We start from the raw sequence: 14,615 nt of genomic DNA, 5'->3' as shown, positions 1-14,615 counted from the left end.
AGAAGCTTGTGGACTTCAAGATGGTAGGAGGAGGAACTTGAACACCTCAGGATGGCAGGATGAGGAGCTTGTGGGCCTTGGGATAGAAAAAGAGCTGATTATCAAGTGATAATCAGCATACTCAAATAAAATGCACTACATGCCAATGTCTTCATGTCTCTTTCTTCTGCTTCTTACTGTTTGTGTGTGTGTGTGTGTATGAATGCTTTGTTCTCTGTGGGTTGTGGTAACGTCAGAACGTGAGCAGGAAACAGAAGCATGTTCCGTTTTACTCTTCTAAAAGTAAAAAGCAGTGGCAGTGGCAGTGGCAGCACACACACACACACACACACACACACACACACAGAGTGATGTTTGGAAAGTGCTTTTGTTTAAGAAAAAAGTTAATTGAAACGTTTGGCAAACTTGAAATTCTGTCAGCTGATGATGTCATAATGGGTGCTACAGCAGCTGACCAATCAGCAGCTTCTCTTCAATTCTCTCTTTCTTTCCCTCTCTCCCTCTCTCCCTCACACACACACACACACACACACACACAAATCCTAACAGAAACTTATTATAACCTCTTTCTTTCTTTCCTTCTTTCTTTCATAGTGTACGTCTATAAGCTCATGCCTTCCCCTCAGTGCTCGCTCTGCACCCATGTGTGGCAAACCCAGACTGGGCGGGGCAGAAGTGGGGGGAAGGGGAAGGGGTTAGGGGCAGTGTGCCAGGCCCACAGTGGGGCATCTAGGAGTGAGGTTTGGGATGGAGCCGCACTCCCCGGGGGGTCGGGGGAGAACAGGACACAGCCCAACACCAGAGGGGGTAACAGAACACAGAGGAGTGCCAGAGTCCAGTGCAAGACAGGCCCATCTGCCCTAGAGTGCACACTACGACACACACACACATACACACAGATGCATACACTTACACAACTTCACACTCATCCTCTCATTGTTGTAAAAAAACCCTATCTATCTATCTATCTGTTTTCCCCTCTGTTCTTCGCTGTCTTTCTTTCTTTCTTTCTTTCTAGACTTAGAGGTTAGCCTCAGACCCTTGAGCCAAAACATGGAGAACAACAGCAGAGAGAAAGAGAAAAAACCACATAAAAGACTGTGTGTGTGTGTGTGTGTGTATGTGTGTGTTTGGAGAGAGCTAGAGGTGTTTGGTGGTAGTAGGCGTTTGGAGCGAGAGATGAGTAAAATGTCATGGTGAAGAGACATCTGATCTGGGGATGTCCAGATAGGTTAAAGTGTGTGTGTGTGTGTGTGTGTGTTTGTGTGTATGGGAGAGTTTCTGTGTTCTGTGATCAGACCATTAAATCTCTAACTGCCCCCACAGTTGCCTGACTTTGGTCAGGTCCAGGTTCTGCTCTAGACCATGTTCAGTGTGGGACAGCAGGTCCAGGTTCTGCTCTAGACCATGTTCAGTGTGGGACAGCAGGTCCAGGTTCTGCTGTAGACCATGTTCAGTGTGGGACAGCATGTCCAGGGTTCTGCTGTAGACCATGTTCAGTGTGGGACAGCAGGTCCAGGTTCTGCTGTAGACCATGTTCACTGTGGGACAGCAGGTCCAGGTTCTGCTCTAGACCATGTTCAGTGTGGGACAGCATGTCCAGGTTCTGCTGTAGACCATGTTCAGTGTGGGACAGCAGGTCCAGGTTCTGCTGTAGACCATGTTCACTGTGGGACAGCAGGTCCAGGTTCTGCTCTAGACCATGTTCAGTGTGGGACAGCATGTCCAGGTTCTGCTGTAGACCCTGTTCAGTGGGGGACAGCATGTCCAGGTTGTGCTGTAGACCATGTTCAGTGTGGGACAGCAGGTCCAGGTTCTGCTGTAGGCCATGTTCAGTGTGGGACAACATGTCCAGGTTCTGCTGTAGACCATGTTCAGTGGGGGTCAGCAGGTCCAGGTTCTGTTACAGACTGTGTTCAGTGGGGGACAGCAGGTCCAGTTTGTGCTGTAGACCATGTTCAGTGTGGGACAGCACGTCCAGGTTCTGCTGTAGACCATGTTCAGTGTGGCACAGCAGGTCCAGGTTCTGCTGTAGACCATATTCAGTGTGGGACAGCATGTCCAGGGTTCTGCTGTAGACCATGTTCAGTGGGGGACGGCATGTCCAGATTCTGCTGTAGACCATGTTCAGTGTGGGACAGCAGGTCCAGGTTCTGCTCTAGGCCATGTTCAGTGTGGGACAGCATGTCCAGGTTCTGCTGTAGACCATGTTCAGTGTGGGACAGCAGGTCCAGGTTCTACTGTAGACCATGTTCAGTGTGGGACAGCAGGTCCAGGTTCTGCTGTAGACCATGTTCAGTGTGGGACAGCATGTCCAGGTTCTGTTGTAGACCCTGTTCAGTGTGGGACAGCAGGTCCAGGTTCTGCTCTAGGCCATGTTCAGTGTGGGACAGCAGGTCCAGGTTCTGCTCTAGGCCATGTTCAGTGTGGGACAGCAGGTCCAGGTTCTGTTACAGACTGTGTTCAGTGGGGGACAGCAGGTCCAGGTTCTGTTACAGACTGTGTTCAGTGTGGGACAGTATGTCCAGGTTCTGTTACAGACTGTGTTCAGTGTGGGACAGCACGTCCAGGTTCTGCTGTAGACCATGTTCAGTGTGGGACAGCAGGTCCAGGTTCTGCTGTAGACCCTGTTCAGTGTGGGACAGCAGGTCCAGGTTCTGCTGTAGACCATGTTCAGTGTGGGACAGCAGGTCCAGGTTCTGCTGTAGACCCTGTTCAGTGTGGGACAGCAGGTCCAGGTTCTGCTCTAGGCCATGTTCAGTGTGGGACAGTATGTCCAGGTTCTGCTGTAGACCCTGTTCATTGTGGGACAGCAGGTCCAGGTTCTGTTACAGACTGTGTTCAGTGTGGGACAGCATGTCCAGGTTGTGCTGTAGACCATGTTCAGTGTGGGACAGCAGGTCCAGGTTCTGCTGTAGACCATGTTCAGTGTGGGACAGCAGGTCCAGGTTCTGCTGTAGACCCTGTTCAGTGTGGGACAGCAGGTCCAGGTTCTGCTCTAGGCCATGTTCAGTGTGGGACAGTATGTCCAGGTTCTGCTGTAGACCCTGTTCATTGTGGGACAGCAGGTCCAGGTTCTGTTACAGACTGTGTTCAGTGTGGGACAGCATGTCCAGGTTGTGCTGTAGACCATGTTCAGTGTGGGACAGCAGGTCCAGGTTCTGCTGTAGACCATGTTCAGTGTGGGACAGCAGGTCCAGGTTCTGCTGTAGACCCTGTTCAGTGTGGGACAGCAGGTCCAGGTTCTGCTCTAGGCCATGTTCAGTGTGGGACAGTATGTCCAGGTTCTGCTGTAGACCCTGTTCATTGTGGGACAGCAGGTCCAGGTTCTGTTACAGACTGTGTTCAGTGTGGGACAGCATGTCCAGGTTGTGCTGTAGACCATGTTCAGTGTGGGACAGCAGGTCCAGGTTCTGCTGTAGACCCTGTTCAGTGTGGGACAGCAGGTCCAGGTTCTGCTGTAGACCCTGTTCAGACCATGTTTAGACAGCAGGTCTAAGTTCTGCTGTAGGCCTCTTGTGTACATGGAAGCAGCCTGTTTTAGCTCAAAGGAACAAGGTTTGCTGTGTGTGTGTGTGTGTGTGTGTGTGTGTGTGTGTGTGTGTGTGGCTGTGTGTGTGTGTGTGTGTGTGTGTGTGACTCTATAAACGAACATCCTTATTCTCATGCCTTGTGCAATTTGATAAAATGCCGTGCTCTCTCAGAGGTGTCAAACCGTGTTCTGTAGAAAAGAGAAGCTGTACAGAGCAGTCGGTCATTCCCTCGGGACGCGTGGCGTGTGTGCGTGTATGTATGTGCGTGTATGTGCCTGTGTGTGTGTGTGTGTGTGTGTGTGTGTGTGTGTGTGGGTGTGTGTGTGTAAGGTGTAAGAAAACTCTTCGGCCTTTAGAGCCAGCTCTGCCTGCATATGCAGAGACCACTTATATTTACTTCAGGTGTAAAAACCACAGGGCCTCATTTCTCTCTCTCTCTCTCTCTCTCTCTCTCTCTCTGTCTGTCTGTCTCACACACACACACACACACACACACACACACACACGCACACACGCACACACACATCTACATGCGTGGACAGTCCCACAGTAACCGTTAGTGTACTTAAATACACTACTGTGTTAAAGTTTTACACTGCAGGGTACACAAGCATGCGCACAGACACACACACACACACACACACGCACACACACACACACACACGCACACATGCACACTCGTGAATGCCAAATACACAGACCACCAGTCAATTGTCTGATTTGCCTCCAGGCCTACACAATTAATTTTGTGTGTGCGACTGCATAACACACACACACACACACACACACATATATACACACACACCTACACAATGAAATATGCACAATAGTCACCCCTTTGTGAAACACACACACATCATAGCAGTAGCTCATTAGTGCACTTGAATTAGATCACTAGCATAGAGCTAGGACGAGGTCAGGCACACACACACACACACACACACACACACACACACAAAGCCACCCTGCACTACACAATGCCACCTTTATTTGCACTGAAAGTGAGTTAATTTACCCCCACTCTCACTCTCTTTCTGTGTCCTTTTCTCTCTGTCTCTCTGTTTTGATGTGGACAGATGGACAGATTCTTCACCTCCGTCTGTTTTGTTCCTGTTTTGTTCCTCATCTTCGAGCACTTCAAAAGGGCTTTTACTAACACTCAGTGCACTTTAAAGTGTGTGGAAGCCAGCATGGCTTCACCTCACTGTCTCTGTGTCTTTACTGACATTTATAGTGCACTATGTAAGGTGCTGAAGACACTAATTCATATCTCTATCAAGTGCACTTCGAGCAGGAAACTTAACATCAACATATAAGAGATACACAGCAGAGAAGTACGGAGCTCCACTATTAAATAAAAATTACGCGTGGCCTCGAGTTAGTGATATGAGTGAGCGAGATAATTAAGTGCAGCCATGACTTATAATGTGAAGGAATGGGAAAATTGACTCATGGGCTTGACTTAGCAACGTGAGAGAATGAGAGAACTGAGTCATGGCCATTAGTTAGTAATGCAAGGGAATGAGATAACTGAGTCATGGCCATTAGTTAGTAATGCAAGGGAATGAGATAACTGAGTCATGGCCATTAGTTAGTAATGCAAGGGAATGAGATAACTGAGTCATGGCCATTAGTTAGTAATGCAAGGGAATGAGATAACTGAGTGTGGTCAAGTTTCTAGTAAAATGAGGGAATGAGATAACAAAGTCATGGCCATTAGTTAGTAATGTGAGGGAACAAAATAATTGAATGCAGCCACGAATTATAGAAAGAATGAGATAACTGAGAGAAGGAGATAATTGAGTCATGGCCATGAGTCAGTAACATGAGGGAATGAGATAAATGAGTTTTGGTCATGAGTTAGTAACAAGAGGGAATGAGATAATTGCCGCAATTAATAATGTGAGGGAACAGGATAATTGACTGAGGCCACAACTTGGTATTGTGACAGAACAAGATAATTGAGTCATAGCCATGAGTTAATAACTTGAAGGAATGAGGTCATGGCCATGAGTTAGTAACGAAGGGACTGAGATAACTGAGTTGTAGGCAAAACTTAGCAACATGAAGCAACATGTTGTACACTTGACCTAGTAATGTGCCAGAATGAGATAATAGGGTAATGTGAGTAAGACTTGGTAATGTGAGGGAAGAAGATAATTGAGTGCAGCCCCAACCTGGTAACCTGACAGAGTGTACAGTGTGGACACTCCTCCTGATTAATGAGTTCAGTTGTTTCAGGCACACCCATAGCTAACAGGTGCATAAAATCTCCGTAGACGAATATTGGCAGCAGAATGGATGATAGTGAAGAGCTCAGTGACCAAACATGGCACTGTCATAGGATGCCACTTTTGGCACAAATCAGTTTATGAAATTTCTGCCCTGGTCATCTGTAAGTGCTATTATTGTGAAATGGAAGCTTGTAGGAGCAACAACAGCTCAGCCACGACCTGGCAGTCTGATGGATGAATGTGGGTTTGGAGGATGCCAGGAGAACGCTAGCTACCAGTCGGCTTAGTGCCAGTGGTAAAGTTTAGTGGAGGAGGGATGATGGTCTGGGGCTGTCTTTCCACATTTGAGCCCCTTAATTCATGTTCTTAAGTCATGCTACAGAATACAAAGACATTTTAGACAAGCGTATGCTGACAATTGCAAGTTGTAATTCAACTTGACTGTGCCTCTGTGCACAAAGCGAGCTCCACAAAGACGTGGTTTGATGAGTGTGGTGTGGAGGAACTCCAGTGGCCTGCACAGACCTCTGATCTCAACCCCACTGAACGCCTTTACGATGAACTGGTACATGTGAGTCAGGCCTTCTCGTCCAACATCAGTGCCTGATCTTACTAAGGCTCTTTTGACTGAATGGGCACAAATTCCTACAGACACACTCCAAAATCTTGTCGAAAGTCTTCCCAGAAGAGTGGAGGCTCTTAAAGCCACGAAGGGGGTTTCAACTCCATTTTAATGCCCATGGTTTTGGAATGCTATGTCCAACAATCTCATATAGGTGTGATGGTCAAGTGTCCACATACTTCTGGCCGTATAGTGTAATTGAGCTTTGGCCATGACTTGGTAATGTGAGACAATGAGATAATGCCATAGCTTGCTTGTTATATTCTAACACTACACATTTTGCAGTTGACTGTCTAGTACCTGGATATTTGTATATACTTTTTTCTACACATATTGCAACTTCCATAACTTCCTGTTGGTGTATTTCCTGGTTTGGACGTCTGGCTACAGAGACATCTGTGCTTTAAGTCTTGGATAAGACATAATTAAAACACTTTGCATTAGCACCCAATCACAACAAACACAAACAACAAATACTCAAGAGCCACAGCAAACAAATGGATGGACAGCTCATTGGGTTGAAGTCTGTTTTACTCATTTATCTATTACGGTCGTGACTCATCCTTTCAGAACGGGCTGAAAGGGATAATGAGGGAGTAGAAGACAAATTTGAGTGTAGTTGAGAAAGAGAGGGGGAGAGTTTCCTGACTCAAATTCCTTGGGTTTAATTAATGGAACAACGGCGCTCACACGTCTTCTGAGGTGTCGGCAACACGTATATTTCTGTAAGCTCTCCCCATATGCAGAGAGAGAAAATGAGCGAAAGATAAAACAAGAGAGGGAGGGAGAGGGAGGAAGAGGATGGTAATCATAGCTTTTGTGAAATGAGATTTCATTATTTTTGCATCCGTTGGATATGTATATATACATATATATATGTGTGTGTGTGTGTGTGTGTGTGTCATTTTTTTTAATAAAAAGAAGGTTGTGAAAAGTTTTAGTGTGGCGAGAGACTGACATGATTTTAAAAACCTCTGCTTGGGCTAGTTAATTACGAATTAAAAAAAAAATCAAATCATTTATCAGTGTTTTATCCCCTTTTATTTCGTTGTTGTACGAAGAAGTTTGCTCGCTGCTCTTTATAGCCCAACAAACTTTCACCCGCATTAATTAAGAAGAAGGAAGAAACCGCGTGCACTTCATTATCGAGTGCACATCAGCTTTCAGAAGACACTTTGTCAAAAAGGCTCAAAATTAGGCTCCTCATTTTGGGCTCATTTGGGTGTTTTTTTTTAAAGCTCTGTTCTGAGAAGTGAGTGTGATTCCGCTGGGATGGTGTGAACCTCCTGCTGAACCAGTCTAACTGTGGTATTTAGTCAGATTTTAATAGCAGTCTCGAGTCTGATTGTAAGGATATAGCCTCATGCTTTAATTGGAGGTCTTTAGTCAACGTGAGCTCAGTGCTATTAAGGTCTTTATTTTGATAACAATGCGATTAGGGTCTTTATTTTCATTCCAATGCAGTTAAGGACCTTATTTTCATGCCAGTGCTATCAGGGTCTTTATTTGATGCCAGTGTGGTTAAGGTCTTTATTTTGCTAACAGTCCTATGAAGGTGTTTATTTTGATGCCAGTGTGGATAAGGTCAGATTCTTCTTTTGATCTCAAAACCAAATGTCCTCAGTGTAGAGCAAAAACAAACAAACTGGCCTTGCTGTTCCACTACTTTCAGAGGGGACTGTAGACTGTACTGGGGGTTTTTGTTCTGATTCTGGGCTTAGCTTTAGTTTGATCCAGTTTAATGGGTGACTTTAGTCTGATTTAATGGTCATTTTCAGCCTGTATGGTTGCTGTCTTAAGTCTGAAGTCTTCTTCTCGGAATTAACCAATCACATTCAATCTCATGTTCAAAAGTAATTATCATACACATGTCATCAATGATGTGATTCTCATTAACCCCAAATTAAGAAAAATATACAAAATATTCTTCACATGTCTGGGCTAAAGGGTGAGGTGGCTAGATGGAAGCCCAACATCTAAACATCCACGTCCACCTAAATCACCCCAAACCATCTGGCAGAATGTGTTACAGGAATACCTCGAAAAGAAACCTTCAGTTTTAACAGGAGTGTGTAGATTTTTCTGTCCAACACAAATGACACCACAGTTGTGGAATCAGCCACATTTGATCACTTTTCTTTGCTTAATACACTTATTTTAACACTCATGTTTAGTATCATACTAATATCTTTTAATATTTTGCACCATATTAGCTGGCGATTTAGAAACGATAACAAAATTTAACGTGAACAATTCTGAAAGAAATCACACAATATGAAAAAAATCACACAAAATGAACCCGAGAGCTGTGATGATGACAGAGCTGGAAAATGAACCCGCTGGCAGACTGAGCATATTTACGTTTGATTGACAGGTGCTAACAAAAAAACGCAAATTAGCGAAGTGATGATGCATCGTATGTAAAATAAATGACAGGCACAAAGACGGCGAGAGAAACAATGACTGACAGAATGGGAAAGGTGGGAAAAAACATGCAGACATTAAGAAAAGAGATGAGAAAGAAAGAAAGAATGAAAGAGAAAGAAAGAAAGAAAGAAAGAGAAAGAAAAAAAAGGCTGAAGATGAATTTAGACGTGTGTGTGTTCACAGATCGAAGGGAATCAGAGGTGAGAAGGCCAGGTCAGGTTTCAGCTTGACTGTGCATACATGTGTGTGTGTGTGTGTGTGTGAGTGTGTGTGTGTGTCTCATTTGGAGAATCTCATTCTCAGCTCCACGTCGGCGGGGAGGAAATCGAACCTGTCAGGGCCCTCGGGCAGAACAGAGAGGTGTGGAAGAATCTTTGGCTCAGGAAGGATGGTTCAGGACACACACACACACACACACAAGTACAGCTTAACATGCACATATATGCACATTTCCTCATTATATATATATAATATATATATACATATACACATATATATATATATATATATATATATATATATATATATATATATATATATACATACACACACACATACACACACACCGATCAGCCATAACATTAAAACCACTGACAGGTGAAGTGAATAACATTGAGTATCTCGTTACAAGGCACCTGTACGTGGTTTTAATGTTCTGCCTGAGTGGTGTATATACACTCTAATCAGGTAATCATGTGGCAGCAGTGCAGTGCAGAAAATCATGCAGATACGGGCCAGCAGCTTCAGGTGATGTTCACATCGACCATCAGAATGGGGGAAAAACATGATGTCAGTGATCTTGAGCATTTCTATAACTTGAGTATTTCTATAACTGCTGATCTCCTGGGATTTTCACACACAACAGTCTCCAGAGTTTACTCAGAATGCTGCAATAAAGAAAAATCTTCCAGTGAGCAGCAGTTCTATGGATGGAAACACCTTGTTGATGAGAGAGATCAACGGAGAATGGCCAGACTGGTTCGAGCTGGAAGAAAGGCTAACCGTCAATTTATCAGTAACTCAGATAACCACTCTCAAGTCAAGTGGCTTTTCAAGGGGCAGATCTACACAGTGAAACGAAACAACGTTCCTCCAGGACCATGGTGCTACATAAAACAACACGGAACCACATGACACCACACATTACTACACAAAGTGCACATGCAAACAGCACAAGACAGTACAGTAACTACTCAAACAGGACAACAGGCACAGTAAGAGACAGCGCAGTGCTGACCAGTACACAGTTCTAGTGTGAAAGTGTCTGATATAACAGTAGTGCAAAAGAATAACAATATAATAAATTGTTAAGTTGTGAATGTAAACATAACAACTATGACATAGTATTCGACAGATAAGCTTATACCATATATGGACATAGCAGTTATTGGGGTAGCAACCATGTAGAGAGTACAGCAATGACAAGAATTATATACAATATTTTTATAAATACAGTAGCAGCAAAAAAAAAATGTAGGTAGTAACTACAGAAATGTGCAAAAAATCGCAGGGGGAGTGGGATGGTGTTCAGTTGAGTATGAGTGTGTGTGTGTGTGTGTTGTCAATCCAGTCTCTGAGTGGTGAGGAGTCTGATGGCTTGGGGGAAGAAACTGTTGCACAGTCTGGCTGTGAGGCCCGAATGCTTCGGTACATTTTGCCAGATGGCAGGCGGGTGAAGAGTTTGTGTGAGGGGTGCGTGGGGTCGTCCACAATGCTGGTGGCTTTGCGAATGCTGCGAATGATGGAGGCAAGAGAGACCCCGATGATCTTCTCAGCTGTCCTCACTATCTGCTGCAGGCTCTTGCAATCTGAGGCAGTGATGCTGCTGCTCAGGATGCTCTCGATAGTCCCTCTGTAGAACATGGTGAGGATGGGGGGTGAGAGATGGGCTTTCCTCACCCTTCACAGGAAGTAGAGACACTGCTGGGCTTTCTTGGTTATGGAGCTGGTGTTGAGGAACCAGGTGAGGTTCTCCGCCAGGTGAACACCAAGGAATTTGGTGCTTTTGACGATCTCCACAGACGAGCCGATGACTTTCAGGACCCTCTTGAAGCACTTCATGATGATGGGTGTGAGTGCAACGGAATGGTAGTCGTTGAGGCAGGACACTGAAGACTTCTTCGGCACGGAGATAATGGTGGTGGCCTTGAAGCGCGTTGGAACGACGGCGCTGCTCAGGGAGATGTTGAAGATGTCAGTGAGAACATCTGCCAGCTGGTCTGCACATCCTCTGGGCACTCTGCCAGGAGTGTTGTCTGGTCCAGCAGCCTTCCGCGGGTTAACTCTGCATAGAGTTTTCCTCACATCAGCCGTGGTTAGACACAGCACCTGGTCGTTGGGTGCTGTGTTTAACGACGGCTGATGTGAGGAAAACTCTACACAGAGTACAGTTGTACAGTTGAGCAGAAAAGCATCTCAGAAAGCACAACATATCAGACCTTGAGGTGCATGGGCTACAACAGCAGAAGGTCATGTCGGGTTTCACGTCTGTCAGCCAAAAACCGAAAGCTGAGGCTGCAGTGGGCACAGGCTCTCCAAAACTGGAAAAATGTAACCTGGTCTGATGAATCTTGATTTCTGCTGAGGAACACAGATGGGAGGGTCAGAATTTAGCACCAACAGCATGAATCCATGGACCCAACCTGCCTTGTGTCAGCAGTCCAGGCTGGTGGAGGTGGTGTAATGGTGTGGGGAACGTTTTCTTGGCACACTTTGGGCCAGTTAATAATCAATCAATCATGGCTTGAAAGCCACAGTCTATTTGAGTATTGTTGCTGACCATGTGCATTTCTTCATGGCCACAATTTCCTCATATTCTAACAGCTACTTCCAGCATGATAATGCACCATGACACAAAGCACATTCATCTCCAGCTGGTTTCATGAACATGACGATGAGTTCAGTGTTCTTCAGTAGCCTTCCCAGTCACCGGATCTGAATCCAACAGAACACTTTTGGGACGTGGGAGAACGGGAGCTTCACAGCATGAAAGTGCACCTGAAAAATCTGCAGGAATTGTGTGATGCGATCATGTCAACATGGACCAGAATCTCAAGGGAATGTTTCCAACATCTTGTGGGATCCAAGCCATGAAGAATTGAGGCTGTTGTGAGAGCAAAGGGACTGAGAGCCTTACCCAGTATTAGTAAAGTGTTCCTAATAAAGTGCTCAGTGAATGCATATATATCCTAATTCTCTGATCCATTCCCTTCATCATCATCATCATCATCTCTCTCTCTCTCTCTCTCTCTCTCTCACACACACACACACACACACACACGACATCAGTAGCAGTGGAAAATGTAATATTGGTGAGCTGGTATGGGTCCCAGCATGCTCTATATTACTGCAGAGGGCAGGGAAGCTGGCTGACAACACACACACACACACACACACACACCAGTAAGGAACCTCCTGTGGTCCTGGCAGAGAGATGCATAACAAAGTTAAAGTGCTGCCTACCTCTCTCACCTCCTGCACATCACTGTGCCAAGCAGATAACAAACAAACAAACAAATAAATAAATAAAAACAGGCAGTGTGTGCCAACATGCTGTCCTATAGCGTCCCGGGGCTCCAGATGACATCACACACACACACACACACACACACACACACTCACAATTACAGGGTCCCATACTATCGTAACCAAAAGACCAAGCTATATCTCTGTAGTGTTTTAATTGTCCTCCATGATGGGGATGACTCGAGAACAGCTTTTGCCATCACCTCTGACCTTTGTGAATATTCTGTCACACCTTAGAGGTTCATTAATGCTCCATCATTATTACAGGCAATCATTAATTTACGAGAGCATCATCAGCTATATCGATGACATATTTCCTCAGTCAGGACGTATCCAGATTTGGCAACGTACGTCCAAAACTTACAACAGTATTTACATGGGGAAAGTTCCTGCTATTCAGAGTCAGGTTACGCAGCTGCTCATGTGCTCCACATTCAGACGATTAAAATCAGCTGCATGTAGATTTTTCCTGAGTAGAAGCGTCTGATACAGGTTCTTTCAACAACAACTAGATCACCACCTCAAACTCTCCTTTCCTCTACCAGGAAAAAAACCAGGGATAAAAAAATGTGGACTGAAGAAGGAAATAGTGTTTTTTTTTCTTTGCAGCCAAATATAATGCAATGTAACATAAAAGCAGGAGACAAGTTAAAAATGAAAAATAAAAAGACTGATATGATCGTATATGAATGAGAAGATGGTGAGTGTTGAAATAATTCTAAAGAAATGAGAGTGTTGAAATAATCTCGTAGTTGTAATGATCACATTAATCACTGGTTTAAGTTAACGAAATGGCTTCCACACTCATTATACAGCAACACATAGAATAGCACTTGATCCAGCACAGACTATTTATCAGATTTCATTTTTTTCTATCATCTTTAAAGGAAAAATGTGCGATGGTACGGTTACTTTTTAATGCTTAGCCAAGGCTATGAATATGAGAATTTGAAGTGGTTGTGTTTTGTTTTGCAGTGGAGCTTCACACTGCCACTTGTGACTCGCACCACAGGACAGATAAACATCGGAAAAAGACCGGGGGATGTTTGCTAATCTTCATCTGTTCGGTTTGGTGAGTCTGTGCTCACGGTAGCCTCAGATTCCTGTTCTTGGCTGACACGAGTGGAACCTGATGTGGTCTTCTGCTGTTGTAGCTCATCCGCCTCAAGGTGAGATGTGTTGTGCGTTCTGAGATGCTTTTCTGCTCACCGTAGTTGTAAAGAGTGGTGATTTGAGTTACTGTAGACTTCCTGTCGGCTCAAACCAGTCTGGTCATTCTCCTCTGATCTCTCTCATCAACAAGGCGTTTCCTTCAGCAGAACTGTTGTTGTTGTTGTTGTTTTTGGTTTTTGCACCATTCTGAGTAAACTCTAGAGACTGTTGTGTGTGAAAATTCCAGGAAATCAGCAGTTTCTGAAATACTCAAACTGGCACCAACAAACACGCCACCGCTAAAGTCACTGAGATCACATGTTTCTGCCAGTCTGATGTTTGACGTGAACATTACCTGAAGCTCTTGACCTGCATCTGCATGATTTCATTCACCGTGTTGCTGCCATGTGATTGGCTGATTGGATGATTGCAGGAATGAGCAGGTGTTCCTAATAAAGTGGCTGGTGAGTGTATATGCAGTATGTCCTACACTGTAGTTCACTCTACATGCTAACTGCCTTCTGAAGCTAGTTCATTACATGTACACACACACACACACACACACACACACACACACACACACCCTCTTGTGCGTCGGTCAGAGGTAATAATGATGGACCAGATGGGTTTTTTAAAGAAGCAGCAGGAGATTCCTACAGGAGACACACACACACACACACACGCCCTCACGCATACACACACACACCCTCACGCATACACACACACACACACACGCCCTCACGCATACACACACAGAAATAGAGAGAAAATAGACTCCACCTTTTTTGTGAGTCAGTACAGACACACACCCTTTATGAAATGATTCTTTAGAAGTGTGTGTGTGTGTGTGTGTGTGTGTGTGTGTGTTCAGCTACTTTAATCTCTGTAGTTTTGTGATGTTATTGCTTTGTTCTACATTGTTCTTTTTTGAGTCTTCAATTTATCCTGTGTCTCCTGTTCCCTCGTTCCCAAACACACACACACACACACACACGACAGCCCTACCTGACAGGGAGTGTGTTTTCTTGGAAAGTCCTCGGTGGTAACTTCATACACTTGACCTGCAAACATTGATTCTTACACACACACACACACACACACACACACACACACACACACACA

This window comes from Pangasianodon hypophthalmus, chromosome 9 (assembly GCF_027358585.1).
Source record: "Pangasianodon hypophthalmus isolate fPanHyp1 chromosome 9, fPanHyp1.pri, whole genome shotgun sequence".
In the NCBI taxonomy this organism is placed as follows: Eukaryota; Metazoa; Chordata; class Actinopteri; order Siluriformes; family Pangasiidae; genus Pangasianodon; species Pangasianodon hypophthalmus.
The sequence above is the reverse complement of the archived record's forward strand: the minus strand, read 5'-3'. Positions refer to the sequence as shown.